We start from the raw sequence: 20241 nt of genomic DNA, 5'->3' as shown, positions 1-20241 counted from the left end.
AATACTTTCCTTTTCTTTGGCATTTTCCCCCTTAGGTTCATCTAATCCCGCCTCTTCTTACCATCAAAACAATAATATTTCAAGAACTAAAATGGGGATGAAGTCCTAATCAACAGGACAGGTGTTAAGGTTGCCAGCCATCATTAGATACATTATTGATTGAAAGTGATTAATACTCAGTTTTGCTGTACTGCTAATCAACAAACCCATAATAAGGGCTACTGATAGCCACTGCTATTAAGTGGGTACCATTTTACCTAAAAACACCAAAACAAAGCCACGATAATAGCACTGCATCCACAAGGAACCTGCCAACTGCCCCAGGAGTGCAGTCTTCTCATACTACAGGGTACAAAGCATTTTTCTCTCTCTCAAAATCAGTATTTGCCCCTGCAGGTCTTTCACAAGAAACATTTCTTTCAGGCCTCATGGATATAGCTTTCCAATTGTCTACAGTTACTGACATTGAACTCATGTTTTAATTTGTTCTTAAAATCTTTCAAGGAGTTCATACTATCTAAATCCTTGGTGATTACGTAAGATTCTTATTGTTATAATAAGATTACATAAGAGAGATTATGTAAGGTTTTTACTGAACCCGTCTATGATTCAGTCTTACCTCTTACCATCCTCCACTTACATTCTAGCCATGCAGAGCTACTTGCAGCTTCTAGTAAAACCAAGACATGCTCTCTTTCAAATGTAATGTATTTGCAAATGCCACTCCTTCAGCTATAAACTCTCCCTACTCTATTTGCTCCTTTTACATTCCTCAATATTTTTCTTAAGATGCCTTCTCTGAGAAGCCCTTTCTTTCCTATCATATGGACTAATGTACCATCTATTATTGTATTGTAATATAGACTGAATATCTGCATGGCCCCGCTAAACTAGGAGCTTCTTAAAAACAGACACTGTCATATACATAACTTCCACTTACTTAACACAAACTATATGCGAAAACCAGAATAAATTAGATGATTTACATGTATCAGTTCCATCTTCAAAACAATCATAAAGGCAAATTTTTTCTTCTTTATGTACAGGTTAAGAGGGGCAGGTTCAAAACCACATTGCAGTAAATAGGGGAAACAGAATTCCTACCCTAGCCCATTTGGTTCCGAGGCCTATGCTCCTTTCCATGGCATCACTCTGGCTTCCACTACATATTGAAAGAGGCAGGAGGCAGAAAATCTCTAGGCAGACAGGGGTGGGTCCCCGGTGGAAACCCCACCTTCAAGACAAATGTAGCCTGAAACCTGCAGCCCAAAGTGAGAACTTCTATTCCTCTTTTTCTGCTCTTTCCTGATTGGTTCTTTCTGAATAATGTCTTTTTACCAATCAAATGTTGCCTTTTCCAAACCTACCAATGGCTTGCCCTACCCACCATCCTGTACATATACAGACTGCAGTTTCAGCCAGTAGAGAGAAGAAATGGCTGGATGTCAGGGAGAGGTGACTTGACTTCAAAGACAATGGCCAGATATCAGAGAGAGGCAAACTGACTTTGGAGGAGAGAGGCAGACAGGCAACTTGACTTCAGGGGAGAGTGACCTGCCCTTCCCATTCCCTTTCCAGCTCCCCTCTCTGCTGAGAGCTGTTCTCATCACTCAATAAAATTCTCTACATTTACCATCCTTCAACTATGACCTAATTCTCTTGGATACCAGAAAAGAATTAAGGACCCACCAAGTATGTGTACCAAAAAAGGCTGTCACACTGGCCCTTTGCCTTCACTGACAGAGGGCAGCTACTCCAAGCAATGAGACAAAGGGCCCATTGTAACATGCCTTCTGAAGCCTTGGGGTCATGAGCACCCCAATCTGGACAATGATGCAGAGCCTGCATGGAATTTGCTCCTTCTGGTGCTAAAGTGGCTGGCCAGTTCCTGCATTCTCTTGCCTAATGTGATCCCTCCCATGTGGGGTGGAGCATGGTGGGCCCAAATAAGCAGAGTTTGAAAGGTAATTGGGTCATGAGGGTAGAGTAATCATGAATGGGATAAGTACCCCTATAAAAAGACATGAAAGGACTTACTTTCTCCCTCTCTGTTCTCTGCTATGTGAGGATACAATAACACAGCTATCTATAAAGCAGAAAGAGGGCTTTTACCAGCAATTCAGATATACTAGCACCTTGATCTCAGACTTCCAATCCCTACAACTGTGAGAAATAAATGTTTGTTGTTTAAACCACCCAGTCTATGGCATTTTGTTATGGCAGCCCAAAGTGACTAAAACACATTTGCTATTAATCTACATGGCTGTATGCCTGTCTTCCTTCTAGATTGTTACCTCCTTGAAGGCAGAGATCTGATCTCACTTATTTCTATAACTCCACAACAATCAATAGAGATCCTGATCCAAGGTGCTAATTAGTTTATGTTGAATTGATGTTGTCAAGTAATCTGACACAGTAACACCAAAACGAAATCAAACAAGACAAACGCCTGTCTATCTGAAACCATGTGCAATCAGTCATTTTTAAGAAACAAGTTTTTCAGGTAGCTTAGACTTTAACCCATTAAAATAAAATTTTTATTTTCATTTTGGAGGGAAGCCTTTCTAAAATATACCTAATTCTTTTAAGAAAATCATATTTAAAGGAATTTAAGCTACTTTGAACATTTCTCTACTCTATTATGAAATAATTGTTTCAGACAGTTTATCCCCCACAAAACAATTTCAGACTGGTGTGTGTGTGTGTGTGTGCGCGCGTGTGTGTGTGTGTTCCTGCTTTCCTTAGCTATCAGATTGTAAGACTTCATGTCTCAGGATCATTAATATGTTTGCCAACAGCAATTGCTCCCTGTGTTTAATTACTTTCATTTACTGAAGGTTTACTAATAAGCAATGTGCTAAGCATTTTATTTGTATTATTTTATTTAACCTGACAAATTTCAAAGAGCGTAGAATGGACTCTGACTTCTCAGAATTCATTTTCGGCTTTTACTGACATGTTCCTCATGCAGGTAAAAGGAAAATATCTTGGGCCCCTTCAAGCTGGGAACTGCTCAGAGAAAATCTCTCTCCCATTCTATTTAAAGCCATTGAATGTAACCATTAGTCTCTCATCTATCTGTGACTTGGAAGCCCCCACCCCATTTTGAGTCTTCCTGCCTTTGCTTCACATTGTTCTGCCTTACCAGACTGAACCAATATACTTCTTACATATATTGATTGATGTCTCATGTCTCCCTAAAATGTATTAAACTAAGCTGTGGCCCGACCACCTTGGGCACATGTCCTCAGGACTACTGGAGGCTGTGTCACGGGCACATGTCCTCAACCTTGGCAAAACAAACTTTCTAAATTAACTGAGACCGGTCTTAAATTTTCAGGGTTCACATGGGTAAAGCTGGTGGCTTATTCTCAATATCTAGGCTGTAACTAAACATGACTAAATTGTTATCATCCCTTTTTCAGAAAATTCCATTCCAATGACTATGTCAGTTAGCACCATTACAAGGATAAATGCTTTACCATTTGTCATCCTATTTTCTTACTTAATATTTATAATAACACACAATTAGGATGGCTAATACCTTTCAAAAAGCTCTCTGTAATGCTGATAACTGATAAATACTTGGTAAGAAAGGTTGGAAGAATAATTAGGGAATGACTGGTGGTTTCAAAATGATGGAAAAGAAAGTATATTTGCACTGTGGTTTCAAAATTGCAACTAATGGATACAATTTTAAAGAAGCATATGCTTCTATTTCATCTATGGGAGAATTTTGTAAGTACTAAAATATGTCATAACAGAAATAGTAAGCTCTATATCTCAATTCTATACTTTTAAAGTAGCCTAACATTCTAACCATATAGCTACTAGCTTGCTAAAATATCCCAGGCAAGTGTCTGCTTCAATCTAGTTCTTATTCAGATGTTTTCCTTTACAAGCCCACAATTTCTTTATTGGAATTACTATTTGTGTCTTGTTACTCAACCTCCTTATTTTCAACTTCCCCCTTGTAGACTGCAGATTGGTTCTACCTCATCCACTTCCTCTGCTTCAGACTGCCTCAGAAAGTATGTCTGGCTTGGATCTTAGCCCATCAGATAACATTTGGCTGGCCTGCTCAGGCCTTTGCACTGATGGAGAGATTCTGGATTAGATTGGATGAATATCATATGAAATGCTATATGTCAACTTCACTAGATAAGTCCTTGAACTACCTGAACAACAAGATTTCTCAAACTTCTTAGGATTCCATGATTCCGCAAGGGGAAAAAAAATTAAGAGTAAAGATTGTGGAGTCAGAGATAACTGAGTTTGAGTTCTTAATATTCCACTGCATTATAAAATATGGTAAACAATAGTACCAGGTTCTCGAGGGAATAATGAGACAATATATGTAAAAAGTCTGGCATACATTTGATATGTTTACCAAATGTTAACTACTCACAATAGCGTTAATGTTAGGCCAGTGGCAAGCATAATGGTAAAAATTCCAAACCCAAGTCCAGACAAAGAGAAAAGAAAAAAATTTAAATGAAGGTCTGCTCTTGTTCTATTTTATTTTATGATTTTTGTCCAGGAACATACTGGACAAAAATCATAAAAATCATTTTGAGAAGTATTTATCACTCACCAGCTGTGTAATGTTGAGAAATTATTTAAACTCTCTGTATCTTAGATTATTCATCTTTAAAATGATAGTAATGATAATACCCATCTTGTATGAATAAGAATTAAATGAGTGAATATATCTAAAACAATATATGTAAAGTATTGCCTAAAATATAAGTGCCATGTAAGTGTTAGCTATTATTAAAATGTGTTAGTACCTGTACTAATCAGAGTTCTCCAGAGAAACAGAACCAATACACTGGATGAGTGAATAGATATATGGATACCAGTGATATGGTTTGGCTGTGTCCTCATCCAAATCTCATCTTGAAGTGTAGCTTCTGTAATTCCCACAAGTTGTGCGAAGAACCCAACAGAAAATAATTGAATTATGGGGGCAGGTCTTTCCCATGCTATTCTCATGATAGTGAATAAGTTTCACAAGATCTGATGGTTTTATAAAGGGGAGTTTCTGTGCACAAGTTCTCTTCTCTTGTCTGCCACCATGTGAGATGTGCCTTCCACTTTCCATCATGTTTTGAAGCCTCGCCAGCCATGCGGAACTGTGAGTCTGTTAAACCTCTTTTTTTTTTGTCAATTTCCCAGTCTCTGGTATGTGCTTTATCAGCAGCATGAAAACAAACTAATACAGTAAATTGGTACTAAGAATGGAGTGCTGCTGAAAAGATACCTGAAACTGTGGAAGTGACTTTGGAATTGGGTAACAGGCAGAGGTTGAAACAGTTTGGAGGGCTCAGAAGAGAGGAAGATGTGGGAAAGTTTAGAACTCCCTAGAGGCTTGTTGAATGCCTTTGACAAAAATGCTGATAATGATATGAACAATGAAATCCAGTTTGAGTTGATCTCAAATGGAGATGAGGAACTTGTTGGGAACTGGAGCAAAGATGACTCTTGTTATGGTGTAGCAAAGAGGCTGGCAGTATTTTGCCCCTGCTCCAGAGATTTGTGGTACTTTGAACTTAAGACAGACAATTTAAGGCAACTGGTGGAATAAATTTCTAAGCAACAAAACATTCAAGAGGTGACTTGGGTGCTGTTAAAGGCATACAGTTTTATAAGGGAAGCAGAGCATAAAAGTTTGGAAAATTTGCCACCGGACAGTGCAATTTTCTGAGAAAAGTAAACCCCATTTTTGTGAGAATAAATTCAAGCTGGCTGCAGAAATTTTTATAAATAACAAGGAGCTGAATGTTAATCATCAAGACACTAGGGAAAATGTCTCCAGGGCCTGTCAGAGACCTTTGCAGTTACCCCTCCCATTGTGGACCCAGAGGCCAAAGAAGAAAAGAGGGGTTTGTGGGCCAGGCCCAGGGTGCCTCTGCTGTGTGCAGTCTAGGGTGTCCTTTCTCTCAGTTGCTCCAGCCATGACTAAAAGGGTCCAAGGTACAGCTTGGGTCATAGCTTCAGAGAGCGGCTGAAACCCCACTTCAGAGAGTGGCTGAGGACCCAACCTCTGCCTGTTTCCCCATTCCAAAGTCACTTCCACAGTTTCAGGTATCTTTTCAGCAGCACTCCACTCTTAGTACCAATTTACTGTATTAGTTTGTTTTCATGCTGCTGATAAAACACATACCAGAGACTGGGAAATTGACAAAAAAAAAAAAAAAAAANAAAAAAAAAAAAAAAAGGCTTAACAGACTCACAGTTCCACATGGCTGGGGAGGCCTCAAATCATGATGGAAAGTGGAAGGCACATCTCACATGGTGGCAGACAAGAGAAGAGAACTTGTGCACAGAAACTCCCCTTTATAAAACCATCAGATCTTGTAAGACTTATTCGCTATGATGAGAAGGCTGAAATCCCAAGCCTTGGCTCCTTCCATGTGATATTTGGCCTGCAGGTACACAGAAGTCAAAAATTGAGGTTTGAGAACCTCCACCCAGATTTCAAAGAATATGTGGAAATGCCTGGATGCTCAGGCAAAAGTTTGCTCCAGGGGTAGAGCATTCATGGAGAACCTCTGTTACGGCAGTGCAGAAGAGAAATGTAAGGTGGGTGACCCCACACAGATTCCCCACTGGGTTGCTGCCTAGTAGAGCTGTGAGAAGAATGCCACCATCATCCAGACACCAAAATGGTAGATCCACCCTCAGCTTACACCGTGCTCCTGGAAAAGCCACAGACACTCAATGCCAACCCATGAAAGCAGCCAGGAAGGAGGCTGTACCTTGCAAAGCCACAGGGGTAGAGCTGCCCAAGACCATGGGAGCCCATCTCTTGACATCAGCATGACCTGGATGTGAGACACAGAGTCAAAGAAGATCATTTTGGAGCTTTAAGATTTGACTGCCCTGCTGGATTTCAGACTTGCATGGGGCCTGCAGCCCCTTTGTTTTTGGCCAGTTTCTCCCATTTAGACCAGCTGTATTTAACCAATGTCTATACCCCCATTGTATCTAGGAAGTAACTCACTTGCTTTTTATTTTACAGGTTCATAGTACAAAGGGACTTGCCTTGTCTCAGATGAGATTTTGGACTGTGTACTTTTGAGTTAATGCTGAAACGAGTTAAGACTTTTGGGGACTGTTGGCAAGGCATGATTGGTTTTGGGAGGGGTCAGGGTGAAATGATATGGTTTGGCTGTGTTCCTGCTCAAATCTCATCTTGAATTGTAGCTCCTATAATTTCTATGTGTTGTGGGAGGGATCTGGTGAAAGGTAATTGAATCATGGGAGCAGGTCTTTCCCATGCTATTCTCATAATAGTGAATAAGTCTCATGAGATCTGATGGTTTTATAAAGGGAAGTTTCTCTGCACAAGCTCTCTTCTCTTGTTTGCTGCCATGTATGATGTGCCTTCTTTCGCCATAATTGTGAGGCCTCCCAAGCCACGTGGAACTGTGGGTCCAACAGACCTCTTTCTTTTGTAAATTGCCCAGTCTCAGGTATGTCTTTATCAGCAGTATGAAAACAGACTAATACACATAGATGATTGATTGACTGATTGATTGATTGATTTTAAGAAATTGACTCTTGCAATTGTGGAGACTGATAAGTCTGAAATCACTAGGATATGCCAGCAGTCTGGAAACTCAGGCAGAAATGGTGTTGCAGCCTTATGGCAGAATTTCTTCTCCAGCACAGTTTTGCTCTTAAGGCCTTCAAATGATTTTATAGGCCCACCCACATTATTAAGAGTCTCCTTTACTTACAATCAACTGAATGTAGATGTTATCCTTATCTACAACATGCCTTCACAACAATACCCAATGTAGTATTTCAATGAATAACTTAGTACCACAGCCTAGACAAGTTTGCAAATAAGACTAACCATTGCAGTACTATAAAGATGTATCATAAAATATATTTTATATTATACACTGTAGGGTCTCAGAAAATGATATCTCAAAATGAAGGGTTCAGAAGTGGCTCTCTCTGAACTTCTACTCTCCTGTGTCTGACCATTCATTCTACCCCAAGTCTCTTCCCCAAGGTAGGTCCTAGAATCAAGAACCCCTTTTCTCCAAAGCCATCCATAAAACTTTAAAATATTACTTAAAATACCACTGTCTGTAAGTAAATTATCTGTTTGATTGTAAGTCATAAGACCCCCATTCCAGAAAGGCTCTTGCCCCATACACATAAAAAAGAAAGCTGCACACAGAGGCCAAGAATAATCTAAACAGACAGGCCTTGCTAGGTTTCCCCACTCAGTATATTAGCATTGGATCATATCCTTTCTGTCTATTCATATTTCTACATGGCTGTTCATACTTTGTTGAACTTAATCATAAAATGGATAGTTTTCCCTATATCTTTGGGAAGATATCCTATCCTTCATTATAAAGGCTATTATGTCACATAAAATTATTATCAAATAAATTTGTATGCCTTTTCTCCCATTAGTATGTTTTTGTCCATGATTTTTAGTGATACTTCAGAGGGAAAAGGGGAAGCTTTCCCTCGGGTCAACAGAACTATGTTTTAGAAACTAGTTTAGCCAATGACTAGAGGTATTAACTGCTTTTGGTTTATGACTCAGTTTTGTAGACTCTTGACACTTGGGTGTTTCCGCTAGCATGATATCTGGTATTACATTCATGAATTTTTTTTCATCATGTGGAAGATGACCACAATGGATTTAAAAATAAAATAACTTTCTCTTAAATAACAAAGGATTATTCATATGCTAGACTATGATCTTACATTATTTACTTTCAATGACAGCTATATGCATATAAATCAGTTATATTTACTAAAATAATAATGAAATTCTAACTGAAAATAGTAGTATCTGTGAAAATTCCATAAAATGTTCAACTAATAGTGCATTCTCTCATCTCAAAAATACTCTGGAACTATTATCTGATTCTATTCTTGAACAATGCTATGAGTTGGACAATCATATATCTGAATTTTCAGGAACATTCTCAATTTTAAATATCCTGCCCTGTATAGAAAAAAAACCATACTTTTACATAATTTGAAAACTATGCTTCCTTTAGATTAGACAGTAGTATAATTCATTTATTTATTCCATGAACATTTACTGAGAAGTTAATATATGTAAGGATCTAGCTTAGTCCTGAAAGGATATAAATCATATATACAGGGCACACAGAACCTGACTCTCCAGTATTATAGGGGAGTTCTATCATCCTTACAATAACTATAATATGATATAGAAAGTGCTAAGTTCCCCAAGGGGAAAAAAATGCTTACTGATCCAGGTAAGGACAGTATACCATTTTAAGGATCAAAACAATCCATTTTGAATTCTCCATATAAAGCTCTCCATGGACAGGATCTAAGGCAGGTGGATGTCCTTAGACCCACTGCAGTACTATGTAGGCAACAATGTGCCAAGCTTGTAGGTAATGGTAATGGTAATAGATATTTTGAAACTTTTTATTCACCATTACTTTCTGATTATCAAGTTATTGACAGTTCTACCTCCTGAACAAATCTCACTTCCTCACCATAATATTTTCAAAGTTGGATTGACCTCCATATAACACAGGCTCCTTTCTCTGTGGGGGAAAAAAAACTTTAGGAATGTGGCATTTCTTCTATCTTTTTTGCCAGGACACTGTGCCTGTTTAATAAGAAATGGGATTGTAAAATTTCACTATTACAAGAATGAATGTTTAAGAGGTCAAATTATTAAAACAAGCAAGCAATCAACCCAAATCAAATCTGAAATAGGAAAGGTGATAGTCACTGCAACCTAACCATTCTCTCCAGTCTCCACAATGACTCAGTTTTGTAGAAACTCTAACATCTCTAACTCTGATAGTAACACAATCTGCAGGGAATAGTATGGAACTGTATGACATCTCTTTAGCCCATTAATTATCCCATGTTTTTCCACATAATAAGTAATTTGAAGGATAGGGTGAGCTGTGTACTTCCATGACTCATTCCTGTGCTTTTAACAACTATCTTCAGAATCTTACCTAGGACTAAGCATCTTTTCACTAGGTCAACCAGAAAATTTTAATTCATGTTTCTAGCATAATATATATATACTTAACAAAACAACATATCATTCTCTGACAATAACAAAAATACAGTCAATCATCTACTTCATAAACATTTATTGAATACTTACTGCCTAAAAAGCTCTGAACCAGATTACAGCTGTGTAAATAAATATAACACTTGATATTAAGATATGATCTAACAAGTGAAACACCTGAGCAAGTCATTTAAATGCAGTATGCTAAACACTTTAACAGAGGCCTTGGTCGGTATATAAAGCAGAATTTTTTCTTGTTGAGGTCATTAGAAAATTGGTGATTGATAAACAAGTAGGCCTTTAAAAAGATTAAGTAGGATATTTCCAGATGAAAACAAAGGGAAAAAATACTCCAGACAGAGGAACCAACAAGAACAAGGCTTAAGTAAGGCTTAATGTAAGTTCAGTCCAGGCAATAAAGATAATGCTAAGGAGATGGCACAATATCCAGTAAAAATGAAGACCAATAGATAGTTTTAAAACTATTAGCTTAGGGAGGTTTCGCTGCAAGAGGAAAATCCTGATTATGAAGATGAGTTAAAGCTTGTTTCTAAATCCTTAGGAAGGTTCTAAGAAAGCCTGAATTAGATCAGTGCCATTGTGAATGCAGAGGAAGGTCAAACATAGAGATATTACAAAAAGTTATTAATATTAGTGACATTTTACAGTGAAATGTCTTTGTACCATCCCAGTAATATATCTTTGAGGTCTAGTATTTCTGGTAAGTATGAATGTAATCTAATTTCATTATATTTGAAAAATATTAGGTAGAAAACCAAAGTACTCTATTTAAGAACATATTATTGGAAAGTTAGCTAGAGTACTCCAAAGAAAAATACTACTGTAAATTATTCATAGATAAATGCTGAGTTAACTTCAGCCTCAGCAAAGTAACTACCAGCTCTGTGAGTTACTCACAGGCTTCCCATGTGATTAATTTTGCAAGCAGAATTTTTTTCTTTTACAAGTTAGTTTGAATATATTTTCTAAAATTAACTAGGTTTTCTTCTTTATAAATCAAGTTACTACCCATCAGAAATGATGCTTTGTCAAGAAAAAATCTATTCATAATCTTCAAGGAGGGTAATACCTAGTCTCCAGGCATCCATTTGAACAGTGTCTGGTGTGACAGCCACCTAATTGGTCTCCCTGTCACTGGTTTTTCCTGTCTCTGATATATCATGCACGATGCTGCCAGCTAAATCTGCCCCAGCATAGCTGATAATGACAATTCTTTGTATAAAAACCTTCTATGGCTCACAAGTGCCTGAAGAAGGGCATCTAAATGCTATATTATTGCAATTAAGACTTTCAAACAGACAGCTAGAATAACCTAATCAGTCTTACTATTCTCAGCTCCCCATCTACTAATCCTAAATATTCACGATTAATGAAACCTTTCCCACTTCCTCCTAAGAAAGGTCATGAGATGTCAGGCACATGTTTATTAATCCTCTCTATTTCACATTTTCTGTGTGTCTTTGATAAAGACATTTAACTTCTATGAGGCTTACTTTCATCTTCTGCAAATTAGAAGTAATACCTACCTACCACATCAAATCCTATTTAAAACAAGGTGAGAAATCAATCAATAAAGTATCTACCATCCTGGATCGCTATAGAGATTAAGAGATAATATATTAAAAGTGCCTAGCCTGGACTTTATTTATGAGTATCAGGTTTTATTACTCTTCTGAGCCTTTGCTCCTCACATAGTTTTCTCCACCTGCAAGACCTTCAAGCCAGGTCTTATGCATTACTCAAAGTCCATTTCTAAACCTACCTAGATATGAAACCATCCCTAGTATTCTAGTGAAAATCAACCTTTCTCAACTATATTGTAATGGAAGCATTCTTGCCTTTAAGTTCAATTCCTGATTTTATCTCATTTCTAACAATATAACCCTGAACAAGTTGCTTATCCACAGGTTCCCCATTTCTAATGTGGAGAGCAACACTAACTCTACATGCCTCACTAAGCCATTATGAGAATCAAGTTAGGTATGTTATGTTTTTAACTATAAAACAGTCTATATATATATATGAGAGACTGTTATTTCCACTAAAGTATAAAATCAAATAAAGAACTTTGGTTTTCCTCATCTTTATAACTGATATCCAAAAGATATGTTATGAAAGAACATCAAGGCCAAAAAAGAAGAAAATAATTAATATCCAGGCAAAGAACTAGAATAGTGGAATCAAGAAGGGATCAAGTAAAAAGGATACGTTAAAGATTGCTGGGCAGAGCTGAAGCTATGAAGAAAAAACATGTTCCTGAGGTCCACTTTTACATAGCAACCAATGTGTGCAAAGGTAAGTGGCAGCTTAAAGAAGCTACACAAAGATGAATATACATAACAGATGCTCAATAAGTGATAAGGAGAGGGGAGGGAAGAAGAGAGAAAAGAAAGATGAGAGAGAAGAGAAACAGAGGATAACAGTTTCATCATTCCTTTTAAGGGCTCATTTCTATGTCCCTTGCCAGGCTGCTATGATAAAAAGTTAACTAGTAGCTAAAGCTTATGTATGAAAATATTTACTTCTCCTTTAATGTTCCTTATCCTTGACTGTTCCTTTTTTTCTCTACTCTACCCATCTTCCAACTCCTATTTATCAACATTTACTTCCCTCCCACCATTACCCCGTACCTCCACATACCAACACAAATCCATACCAAGTCATTACTCTTTTCCACCTACTCTCTCAGAAAAATAAACCAAACCAAAAAATAAACAAGCAAACAGCAACAACCAAAAATTGTTTTTATTTAAATGTCAATATGGAGGGCTAGCAAGCTCATTCAAAAGCCTATTGAGAGCAGCACTGTGTTACCCTATAATAGCACGTACAGTTCAACAGGGACTACCTTAAATCCCTTTGTCTTATGGAGCCTCACCAAAATATCCATGGAAGGAATTATAAGTAACAGTAATTGGTAAATGAGAAGATATTTGTGCATTGTATAGTAATGATGGTGAGATTTTCTTACATTCATATAATGCTTTTTGCTTTGCAAAATGCTTTCTCATTGATTATTTGATCTGAATTCCCAGTGAGAAATGATGAAACGGGGGAAATTCCTATTACTACTATGAATTTTAATACAATGCAGTTTTATAAAATTCTTTCTTCAAAGATATATATATCCTTTTGATTCTCTCTGACATATAGTTTTTATCTCCATTTACTGATAAAAATAGTGAGACTCAGAGATGTAATAGAACTTTCCAGAAGATCATTATCAATATACACGCTCTTTATGGAGCATTTCTTAAGTTCAGGAATTGTAGTCAGCACTTTACATACCTGATACCTCATTTATTCTTCACAACAACCTCATGAGGTAGACACTCTTATTACTTTAACCATTTACAGATAAAAAATCAGATAATGGCCATGTAACTAGCAACTGGCAAAAGCAAAATTCAAACACAAGGCTTTCAGATTACTCTTAACAGTTCTGCTATGCCAAGCAGCCTCCTTCCTGGCCCAATGCTGTTACTGTAACACTGTTTGTTAGTAATATAACCTTACTTTCTTTCTGTCACAAAGTAAGAATTGCAGATTTAAGCCCAGCAACTTAAGTTCTATGGAGAAAATACACACACATGTACTTAAAGCAGAAGTGGGGAGGATGCTGTGTTCTTTTTTCCACCAAAAAAATCCCCCATAAATTAAGCAGAAAACTCATCAAAATTAGGAGCTAAAAATCAGTTAATATAGTGTTGGCAGACAGGAAAAGGGTAATATGTATCTCAGTATAGAATACCATAGAATAGAGGCATGAATTACTTCTAGTTCAGCAAAACACCTAAGAAAACAAAAAAAATCAAACCTTGGAATAGATGTTTCTTCTAAAATGTGTTTAAATAAGGCATTTCTTTTATATTCCTAAATAAATATTTCCTCTTGTTTCAAAACATCACCAACCCAACACAGAATAGCCCTATTATGACTCTCCTCCTGTCATCTTATAATATCAACAACACATTACAGGTTAAAATGCTATGGGATGTGGAAGATCAGGATACTGATTTACATTTTCCAGAAACTTCATATAAATCAGAGTTTAAGTTGAGCAGCTAGAATTCTATCACACATATGCTCAGGAAGTAAGAAAAAAGCTGAGGAAGTAATTTCTATCCACCAGTCACTGAAAATGAAATTTCAAAAAATAATAAGTGAAATTTGTATTTAAGATCCTTCTAAGCTGAATGCAAACAAGTCAATGTCACTTTCTTTCCAGACAAGAAAAGTCTAAAACCTTGACCTCCAGATCTTTCAAACCTACATACTATTAAATTCACATCAAAGTTTTGCTTCAGAAGCCCATCTGATTTTGTTTCAAGAGGAAATGCAATCATTGGGAGGCATACTACAGGGACTCCATGAGATCCAAAATAATGATCCCATTGTTCTTGCTATCAACCTTAATATATATACTAAATATATAGCTATAATAATGAAGCCTGTGGAAACTAATAGTGAGTTCAACAGATCCAGGCAAAAATAAAATATTTCTAATTTCTAAAAACAGGAGATTCTGTATGCCTTTTGGGAAGCTCAGATCAACTCATTCATATGCTCAAAACTTTCCAGCGGTTTCTATTTCTCTCATAGTAAAATCTTTCAAATAGCCTCTAAGGCTATCCTTTATCTGGCCTCCTCTTTGATCTCACTGCAGTTAAAATGGCTTTTATAATACAGATAGGGCAATAATGGATGCTAGTGAGGATTTGGAGAATGGGGAACCCTTGTACACTGTTGGTAGAAATGCAACTTAGTACAGCAGCTGTAGAGAATACTATGGAGTGTCCTCAAAAGCTAAACATAGAACTGCCATGTAATTAAGCAATTCCACTGCTGGGTATATACATGAAATAAAGAAATTCAGTATATTGAAGAAGTATCTGTACTCCAAAGTTTACTGCAGCACCATTCACAATAGCCAAGATATAGAATCAATGGAAGTGTCCATCAACAGATGAATGGATAAAGAAAATGTAGTACATCACATAATGAGAATTTATTCAGCCCAAAAAAAAAAAAAAAGAAATCCTGTCATTTGCAACAACATGTATGAACTTGGAGGACATTATGTTAAGTAAGATACACCAGGAACAGAAAGACAAATATCACATGTTCTCACTCACGTGTGGAAGCTAAAAAATAAAATGTATGTATACATGCAGATGGAAAGCTGAACAATGGGGACGAGTCTGGGAAGAGTAGTAGGGAGGGGAGAATAAAGAAGAAATAGATAATGAATGCAAAAATACAGTTACATAGACGGAAAAAGATCTAGTGCTCAGTAAAACAATAAAGCACCTATAATTAATAATGTCTTGTATATTTCAAAATAATTTAAAAAGCAAAATTAGAATGTTCCTAATACAAAGAAATGATAAATGCTTGAGGAAATAGACATCCCAATCACCCTGATTTAATCATCACATATCATGTGCTTGTATCCAAACATCACATGTACCCCATAAATATGTAAAGCTATTATGTATCCATAATAATTAAAAATAAAAAAGTAAAGAAAAAACAAAAAATGTACAAGTTGCTAACATGGGTTACCCGGCATGTTGGGAGGATAGAGCTGATACAGTACTAGCAGGGAGTGAAAGGAGAGTCCACAAAAATAGAAAAAAAATGCTTTAAAAACAACTGTATTTAGAATAAAAAGTATATATTTATCATTTATGTTTGTATGCAATATATATGGGACTATGCATCTAGAAGTTGAATAATGTTTTTGAAAATTTAAGTTGTTTCATAATGACACATGCACTCAAATGTTCACTGCAGCACTATTCACAATAGCAAAGACATGGACTCACTTAAATGTCCATCAGTGGTAGCCTGAATAAAGAAAATGTGGTACATATACACCATGGAATACTATGAAGCCATAAAAAAGAACAAGATTATGCCCTTTGCATGAACGTAGATGAAGCTAGAAGTCATCATCCTTAGCAAACTAGCAGAGGAACAGAAAACCAAATACTGCATGTTCTCACTTATAAGTGGGAGCAAAATGATGAGAACACATGGCCACAAAGAGGGGGAAAACAGACACTGGTGCCTTCTAGAGGGTGGAGGGTAGGAAGAGGGAGAGGATCAGAAAAGGTGACTATTGGGTACTTAGTGCCTGGGTGATGAAATAATCTTACAACAAACCCCTGTGACATGAGTTTACCTATATAACAAACATGCTCATGTACCCCTGAATTTAAAATAAAAGCTGAAAATGATTTAATAAATTAATTACCTTTTTTAAAAAAGAAGGAAAATATGAAAGCAATAAAAGACTAGAAAAAAATACTGGAGAATACTCAAAACAAAAAGATAAAGCAAAAAAGAAAGAATTTTTTTTAAAAGTGACAATTTATCATGTAAAAATTAAAACTATTTTGAAGGTTAAAAAGTACTATAAGCAAAATTAATAATAAACAAACCAGTACAAATATAACAATTATGACAACAGGATGGCATGTTTCATAAATAAACTGCTCTTGCAAAGCAATAAGAATCCTAGTACCACTTAGAAAAATAGACAAAGAGCTTGAATGGATCATGAAAGAAATATAGATAGCCAATAATCATAAAAGAAGTTGATTCTCAATAGTGAACACATAATTGCAATCTAAAGCATTAAGTAAAACATTTTATCTATTAATTTGACAATATTTTACATAATAAAGTAATGATACTAAAGATATAGGCAGATTGCCCTTTTGAAAGATGGCTAATAGCATTGTTCTTAAAAACACCTTGTTAATATGTATCCAGAGCCTTAAAAATGTACTTAAAAATTCCATACCATTGTACTCAATAGTTTCATTTATAAAAACAATCCTAATGAAACAGAAAAAAAAATGGCTTATCCACATACACATCCATTACAGCATTATTCAAAGCAGGAAATTGAAGATAGCCTAAATTTGAATGAAGTTCTGCTTAAATTAGTTCCAAATTATGAAATATTAATAGCCATTAAAATATTTTCCAAAAATGTTCAATATTATGATATGGATAAATGCTATTAGTGTAACAGTAAACGCAAAAAATATAAAACACCCTACATGCTACTGTCCCAATTTCAGGTACATATATTTGTATAAAAAAGGACTAAAAAAGTAAAAATAATTACTTCTAGATATTAAAATTAGGATGTTTATTTTTTATGCTTTTAAGCATAATTTCACATAGTTGATATCTATTACTTAACAAATTATTGTCATGATTAACTTTTTTAAAGTAACTAGGGTGATCATTAGGTTCTGTTCTTCCCAGTTTACAAATCAGCTCTGAGCAGGACATAAAGTATATGAGTGGCCTCAATGTTAACAATCGAAACTCAGCAATCAGCATGCTATTGATTGTCACTAGGATTCTATGACACTAGGATTCCAAATCATGGGGTTGGCTACACGACTCCAATCTTGACAAATAGCGTGTGTCAGTTATGTTCTATCACCTCTCTTGAAAGTACTGACTGCCACCTAAAAGCATCCATTGACCTGTCCCTGTTAGCCCTTAGCTATGAACCTGAGCGATGCCTCAGCTCTCCTTAGCCTTTGGTAAATGTTAATTCTAACAGTAGTATCCAATCTTTTTGATTCCATAATTCTATCTGTAAAAATCAGTTGATCAAACAACTCTACTTTGTATTTATTTTTAAAATGCATTACTACAAAATATGTTATAAGTTACTCAAATATAGAAAATTTTAAAGAATGCGATTTAAAAAATGGAAATGGGAATTCTAATAGTTTGTTCCTACACCTCAACTAATCATTTTATTCATGTCCCAGGATATATGCCCTTGCTATGGAAATCAGAGCCTTAGATCACACTTCCCTATTCTAGTATCCATCTCTTTCCCCCACAGCATACAGAACTATGTTCTGAAATTCCAAAATCTCTTAGACTCCAGTCAGCTCAAACTGTGACAATACTGCTAACAGAACCCACTCAAACAATATAAAGAATCATGTCCTTCCCATGCCCTATTTTATGTTTTGAAAAAACTGAATTTTCATACATGAGAAGTTGCATACAATATGGTATAACTACATTTCTATTATTGTTGTTGCCATTTGTTGATAATAATTACTAGTACTACCATTACTAGTACTACCATTACTGGCCTAAATCCTAGTATTATTCAGTTCTTTCAGAAGATTCAATAGCATACCTCTGAAGATTTTTGAAGTCTGTCATGACATGGAGCAAGAAGGGATGTCTTCTCCCATTTCTGTAAAACTTGATTGGCTTCTTCTATCTTCTGCTCACAACTTTTTTGAGAATTTAGCAAAGTCACCTCATAAAATTCTTGAATATCTGTAGAGAAAATGTGAGGAAAGCATCAAAATGTAATGCATGACTTCATAAATAGCTTCTGCATACATAGGCATACAGAAATTTTGTTGATTAAAAGATCTGCAAAAACATATATCCCAAAGTAAAACAGAAGAAATCCTGAAAATTTTCTTTTTATCTGTATTTAGAATGCTTATAGAACCTTTATTCATAATTATAAAAACTAGAACAAATCATTTAAAAAGTGAATAAACCATAGTAAATCCACATAATAGAATGTTATCCAGTAATAAGGAATGAGCTATCAAGCCAAGCAAAAACAGAGTTGAATCTTAAATGCATATTGCTAAGCTAAAGAAGCCAGTCGGGAAAGGATACATACTGTATGATTCCACCTATATAGCATCTGGAAAAAGTAAAACTAAAGAGACAGTTTTAAAAATCCATGTTTGCCAGAGGTTCTGTGAAAGAGAAGGAGGTTTGAATACATAAAGCAGAGAATGATAAAAATATTCTCAAATGATACTGTACTGTTGGACACATAACATGAAGTATTTGTCAAAACCCAAAGAACTCAATAGCACAAAAAGTAAACCTTAACGTAGGCAAATATTTTTTAAAAATCATGTAGGAAGTCAGGGATCCCAAGATGAAAGGCAGACTGTTACAAAGGAATGTAACTGTATTACAAATGTATAAAATAACCTTCATGAAGTCAACAGGAAAAAAAGTACTGATTTAAGTAACTTTGAAAATGAACAGAGGCTATAAAACCAAAGTCAAAGAAACTACACAAAACCATCATACTCTAGTTGGTAAGCCTATGCAGTACAGCAAACCTCCTGTGAAGTACAGATGAAGAATTCTGAAAACACAATACATGTATACTAAAATTGAACAATTAAGTGAATGGATGGTGGATGACGGAAATCAGGTTTCCTACTCTTCTAGTAGAAAGTTACAGGCAAGAAACGTTAAAATGATCCATATGATATTACATTAGAGTTGCAGAAATGTTTCACTTAATATAGATACAGATGCATACATATAAGAATATTTACAGACATGTATATACATGAGTCAGTTATACACACATCTATATAATTTTCTTGATCCATCTGCTGAGAGGATGAATGATGCCACAGTAATAATAAACACAACTAGCACCCTGATTTTGGCATCTGTGCAGCATTGGTAAAGAGTAATGACCACTGTCATATTAGATTAGAATTAAGGGTATCTGTATGAACTCGAAGTTTGCAAGAGCTACAGGATAGACAGAGAGATAAAATATGTTTAGAATGATTATGTATTTGGAAATTTCCTAGCTCTGTCGTATATAATTCCTGGCTGTGTCTTCTAAGAGGACCTAGAAGCAGGGACACCCCAGTAGCAACAAACACATCCGGAGCCCAGATCTTGGTTAGTAATACTATTTTCCAATAAAAGAAACCAGAGCTTCTTGGAGAAATGACTGATCCTAGGACTGGGGCAGGAGATATAAGATGGGCATGGAACATCTTATAGCACCAGCAAGTAAAGAAATGGTCACCAAAGAAACAACCCTGCTACAATAGGGTAATATCAAAGAAACAGAAAAACCACATGAAAGAGCTGCCAAAGATGGCCAAAGCTGGAGCAATTTGAGCAAACATACATTACATAGTATTGGATTATAACACAAAATATAAAATAAAGGGATGAGTAGGAGGGGTAACAAAAGGATAAGAGGAAACTTTTAAGAGTGATGTGTATGCTTACTATATGGTTTGAGCTTAGAGTGCATATATATTCCAAATCTATTAAATTATGCATTTCATATATATATATATATATATGTAGTTTATTATGTAGCA

General features: G+C 35.8%; 1 protein-coding gene across 2 annotated transcripts in view; it reads right to left on the bottom strand.

The window, feature by feature from the left end:
* DLG2 (discs large MAGUK scaffold protein 2) overlaps positions 1-18404 on the bottom strand; it is a 1831252-nt gene extending 1812848 nt beyond the window's left edge. Inside the window, exon 1 of one of the 2 annotated variants that reach the window (XM_037744434.1) lies at positions 18261-18404. The gene's annotated coding sequence lies outside the window, so the exon portion shown is untranslated. The remainder of the gene's footprint in view (positions 1-18260) is intronic. The other variant, XM_037744428.1, reaches the window with a different exon arrangement.
* Positions 18405-20241: the final 1837 nt, after the last annotated feature.

The sequence above is a fragment of the Cebus imitator genome, unplaced genomic scaffold (genome assembly GCF_001604975.1).
Source record: "Cebus imitator isolate Cc_AM_T3 unplaced genomic scaffold, Cebus_imitator-1.0 Scaffold174, whole genome shotgun sequence".
In the NCBI taxonomy this organism is placed as follows: Eukaryota; Metazoa; Chordata; class Mammalia; order Primates; family Cebidae; genus Cebus; species Cebus imitator.
The sequence above is the reverse complement of the archived record's forward strand: the minus strand, read 5'-3'. Positions and strand labels throughout refer to the sequence as shown.